Genomic DNA, 5844 nt, shown 5'->3' on the forward strand with positions numbered 1-5844 from the left:
AAATGGATGAGAGAGATTCTGTGGGAAAGGCAGGGAGACAAAAGCTTGAAAGATGTGCGCATCCATTCACAGCTCCAGAAGACCTTCATTACAGAACAAGCAGGTCCTGTCAACGTCTTTTCATTACACGGCCCCATATATCCACCCCTGGTGTCCAAACAGTCCGCTCTGTCGCCTGTCAAGGAAAGGCACTCTCGGGGAAAGTCCTCCTATCTCCCCGATCCCCCTCGCCACGCCTGATTCCAGACTGCGAGGCGGGAGAGGCCAGGCAGAAAGGGAGGAATCGTGTTTGCCATCAACAGCTCAAGAGAGTAGCATGGCAGCAAGATTGATGACACCCTCCCCGAAAGTAACAAAAGAACTCCTGTGCACGAGGGCCCGCTTATGGGGCTTGATAGAGTTGTCATCCTCTTAATAAACAGCTCTGATATGTCAGCGGCAGTGGCAGCAGGGACTATACCAAGCTCACCCACCAAGCCACGAGGCAGGACCACCCACTGGCATCACAGCACTCTCACTCCAGATCTGGGGAGAGACAGTAGCGGTACCTCCAGATGGGAGGCCTCTGAGGGAATTAGCAGAGCAATTTGTTGAGAAGAATAAATAAATGACAAAACATTAATATCATTGTTGTGTCACAGAGACTGGAACGAGTGGTATTTGTTGATGATTTTAAGCTTCGTGCATAGGAAACAGCAACAGGTTTTTCTCTGTTTAGAGCAGGTACAAGTAAGAGGCCAACTGCTTCACTCCTGGCAAGAAGAAACTGGGCATTAGCTCGATGCAGCAACTTCCTGATGCTCTTGCGCTGCTAGGCACCTTGAAATGATCTGTAAGCAGTTGAAATCTACGTTAATCCCAGTTAATATATGTATGCGATGTTGAAATGTTCACGCTAAAGAACTACAGAGTATCAAAGAATTTATTTTGAATAGGGGATAACAAAAAGTGCTTTACACTTTGTTCCTATCATTCGATTAAAAAATATCAACGGGCAACGGAAATGTTTAGCTTAGCCTAGCTCAGAATAAAGAATGCTAGCTATTTGGTGCTGCTTGTTTTTACCCTGGGATTTCTAGGACTAAACAATTAAGATTAACATATATGTGACTCAGCATGGGGAAAAAGCTGAAGAAAGAAAAAGGCAGAGAATCCCGGCTGTGCATAACACTGCTTGAAACCAATGGTTTCTGGGAACCTTTAGTTAAACCTTTAGTTTTCTGCATCATTACTAAACAGCAGTAATTCAAAGATTACACAGAGTTTGACTTATTCAATATAAGAATTTATAGAAAATAAACCAATGTAGGTAAATGAAATCTTTTGTATATACTGTTCTGGAAATTTAAAAATCTACATGTGACAGAATGTACATTTTGAAATGTAAATTATGCCACATATTATACCAATTACATGTCTTTTGTAAATAGAAAGATAAAGTAGCAGCTGGTTACAGATCAAAGAACCCACCAAACATCTTTTTATTCCAAAAAAATTCTCTAACATTAGATTAAAGATGTAGTATATGTTACATGGTGAGCTTACACATAATGCCTTCATGTTTTTTTCTACAGTATTACACAAACAATAATACTTTTTGTTGCCACTGAAGGCAACATTTAACTCTGTGTTTTGTTCTTACAAGTAAAAATGATCAGCACAGCTAGCGAATCTAAAGTATCTCTTTACAGAAATATAGTTTTTCTAAAATAATTAATCAGATAAAGCATTTAAACTTTTAGCCTTGATTCGGTACAAAGTTAGAAAACTGAATTTGACATGAAAGCCAAGTGCTGTGGACATCTTAGAAATAAAGCAAGTAACATTACAAGTCTCTGTCGCATATTTTATAAAATATTAAAAAAACAGAACAAAGCCGCAAACATGCCGTGTCATTTTGAGGAATGAAGATGACAAAATGGCATGAAAATGGAGCAAAAGAAATCATTTTATATAGTCTGCCATGAACAGTATTCACTTATTTTTCACCAGAAATGTTGTTGTCTGTGTCACGATTCAATCTGCAGCACCCTCCCCACACGCTGTATAATACCTAGTTAAAGCCAGCAGGGTGTGAAATGGTATTTGGAAATAAATGAAACTGACTATGAAACAGTGGAGTTGGGAGATATTGCCGTGTCAAAATGACAGACAAGTGCTGGAATGGAGCAAAAAAGTTATTATCCCAAAGAACAGCAAGGGTGGATTAAATATAACCCATGATACCTCTCACATTTCTGCCTTCATCCTCACCAGAGGAGAGAGAGCGTGGACAAAGATCTGGCGGAGGCAAAAATCCCAACAGCAGCCGTGCTCCTGAGCAGTCAGAAGATCTCCGTGCTGCCGTGCCAATAACTGCGATTGCAAAGTGTTTGGTTATTGATGTTCCATATAAAGTGTTTTGAAGAAGCTTTAGAGAAACACAATCCCTCGAGGCTACTCCTGGCCTGATTTACAGCTGAACTGATGAGTCACAGAGGACACGCTGGGCATTGAAATAGTGACAAGTATGTTGTGAGCCTTATTAATTTTTAAAGTAGAGTGTTGTCCTGTGGTTAGCGGAGGACATGGTGATATATGGCGATAGAGGGAGCGCGAGGGTTGGGCCTAATTGTTAAAAGGTTGAGTGGGGTGAAGGTGCAAGGAGGGTGGAGGGGAGTTATTCATCAACCTCAGTGCTGAATGACGGAGCTGCAAACAAGAAGGTGAACACACCTTGTTTTACTCCATAAATCTTCTTGCATTTAATATCAGTATAGAAACTCTATTAGCTATAATGAACCTAATGTAACTTCAGTCTTCGGTGTCCTTCGGTTATATTGCAACAGGCCAGTCTGAATTTCATCATGTGAGATCTGACATACAGTCCATCAAATGAATTGTGAAGGTTAAGCACACAGAGCTGCACTGTCTAAAAAGATATTGCAAGTGCTTCGGTTTGTATGTTTTCTTGTTAAATACATTTAGCATCAAGTGCAATCTTAGTTACTGACTGATTTAAATAAGCAGCTCTGGACTCAAGAGTTGCTAAAGGACGTTTTAGACTGGTAGCCACTGCCCTCTGCTGGGATATTGGGTGAATTTTGTGAACAAGGATTAATTCTTTCCATGCACATTTCAGTCACTGCCATTTGTTCGTTAAATATAAAGGAGAATTTAAATACTTAGTTTAGAAAAGACTGTCGTATGAGAGGTGTGCATTGACACATCAAATTTAAAACCCTTCTCAAGGTCTTGAATAATCAGGGCCGGTCTTATTGTACTGCTACTAATCCAGTTAAGGTAAATGAGGTAAAACTTTTTGGTTAAACTTTTAACCATCAACCTTTTTAAGGATTACTTTTTATAATTTGAAATCTATTCTGATGCTGGCGGGAACTGAGTAATTTTTTGCACTTGAACGGACCAACCAAAGGGCGGTGCGTTCAAGTGCATTATTATTATTCAGGCAACTGTTACTGAGAACAAAAAAGTGGATGTACACCATGAAATATCTTATAAACACAACACACACAAAAAAGATTAAAAACATTACTAGTACCAACATTATGAAATGCCAGTTACACTTACTGGGCACTTCATTAGGTACACCTTGCTAATATGGACCCCCCCCCCCCCCTTTGAATTCAAAGCTGCTTAATTCTTCATGACTCAGATTCAGTAAGGTGCTGTGAGGTCCATAATTATATTTTAGCATCATACACCCATGATGTGAATCTCCCATCTCATCATATCCCAAAAGTGCTCCATTGGAGGTCAAAAAATGAACGTTAACAACAATATTCAGGTAGGCTCTGATGTTTAAACAAAGCTAAGGGGCCCGGTGTGTGTGAAAAAAATATTTCCAGCACCATTATACACCAACTGCAGCCTGAACCGTAACCATATGAATCATAATTGACATAGATGGTTCTCAGCTGACAGTAATGGCACCCAGTCTGGCCTTCTGCTCCTGCTGCTCAAGATTCAACATGTTTTGGATACTATGGTTGTAACGAGAGGTTATTTGGGTTACAGTTGCATTCCTATCAGCCCAAAGCGGTCTGGCCATTCTACTATGAGAACAACAAGACTTTTTCACTGGATATTTTCTTTGTAAACTCTAGAGATGGCTGCGTGGGAAAATCCCAGTGCATTAGCAGTTTCTGAAATTCTCAGTCGAGCCTGCCTGTCAACAACAAACACACCATGTTAAAAGTCACTAATAAGTCACTAATATCACCTTTCTTCCACATTCACTTAACCACGTCTCTATCCATAAATGTATTAATTTGCTGCCATGTGATTGGATGATTAGATATTTCTGTTAGCACACAGTTGAACAGGTGTAGCTAATTAAGTGACTGAAAGTATTTATTGCAAATAATTCATTTTTATTATGTGAAATTTGGTATTTAGGCACTTTTATGAAACGGGTTAAACAGACACTTTCAAATAATAGAATACATCATATTTTTTTTCCCCTTAAAACAAATTAGCAGAGAGACTTCTGTGCCCCCCCCCCCTCCCAATAAATAAATAAAACTCTAAAAAACAAATGATCTCACCATTAAAAACAAAATCTTTGGAACAAGAAATAATACCACTAAGCATATAGCGCTCTATTTAAATCCACACTGTGCTCTGAGGATCAAGGGGGATTTGGGGAGAACTTCTATCTGTGTTCTGTTTTCTAAAAATTGCATTAGCTGCCTAATTTTGTTATTCAATATATAATTTATACCATATGCCATATTTGATTTTCTATAGATCTGCTTTCTGTTATGACGCAGAGACAGTTAAAGTTTTAGCCCCACCTCCTTCCCCAAAGCAGACAAAAAGAGAAAAATGGTCACCAATATTACATCTATTAACTAAAAAAACTGCTCTTTTCTATTAAATTATTATCTACTGATTATTTATTCTGAGGTTTCTATTTACTAAAAGAAGCCAATTTATGGTTTTTGTTGTCTGTTTTTTGGGATTGCCTGTTGCAGAATGATTTTCCTCCTTTGGGAGGTAATAAAGTAATATTTTCTTGTGTTGTATTGTATCATATCCTATAAGTTAGTACGAGAAAATCAGTTGGGAAAATGAGGAAAAGAACTGTGTCATAGGGATAGTACTACTACTACGTTCTTCTTCTCTCCTCTTATCTAAACATCCTCACTCCCTCACCGTTTTAGTGCAGCTGGCTTGTTTTTTCAATATTTATTTTAAAAGTCATATACACCACCAAATACATTCTCCAAGGCATTAAGGAAGCTCTTACATCACACACTGAGTCTTGATGAATGAAATATTAAAGCTGGATATTGTTTACTGATATACATTGTGTAATATGTTGAAAACAACATGATGTAACAGCAGCCACTGGAGTCTAAAATCATCAACCCTTTGAGGGCTGGATTCAAAACTCAAAGTAAAGTTTTTAGATCACAGGATGATCCAACATGCATTATAATGTGGCCCCCATGTACCTGTAATGCACTCCTGACATGTCCGGGTGGGCATGCTCCCGGGAGATCTCCTCACAGACGTGGTTCAAGGCAGAGATGATCTGCTGGATAGTCTGTGGTTCTGCTGATACTAAAATACTACCCAGAGGTTCTCAGAGTTGGAGTCAGGTCTGGGGGACCTGAGGGCCAGTCAGCGACATCAGTACCTCCATCATCCAGGAACTCTCTGCACAGGATACTGTTGGCTAACACATGGAGTTCTGTGCGACCTTCCAAAGATATGCCACCCCGGACCATCGCTGACTCTCTGCTGAATCACTCATGTGGGACTCATGCTCCAGACTCCTTTTAATCACATGAACCTGCTCTCATCTGTGAGGAAAACAGGGTGAAGGTGGTGGACCTG

The sequence above is a fragment of the Simochromis diagramma genome, unplaced genomic scaffold (assembly GCF_900408965.1).
Source record: "Simochromis diagramma unplaced genomic scaffold, fSimDia1.1 OVJJ01000205.1, whole genome shotgun sequence".
NCBI lineage: Eukaryota > Metazoa > Chordata > Actinopteri > Cichliformes > Cichlidae > Simochromis > Simochromis diagramma.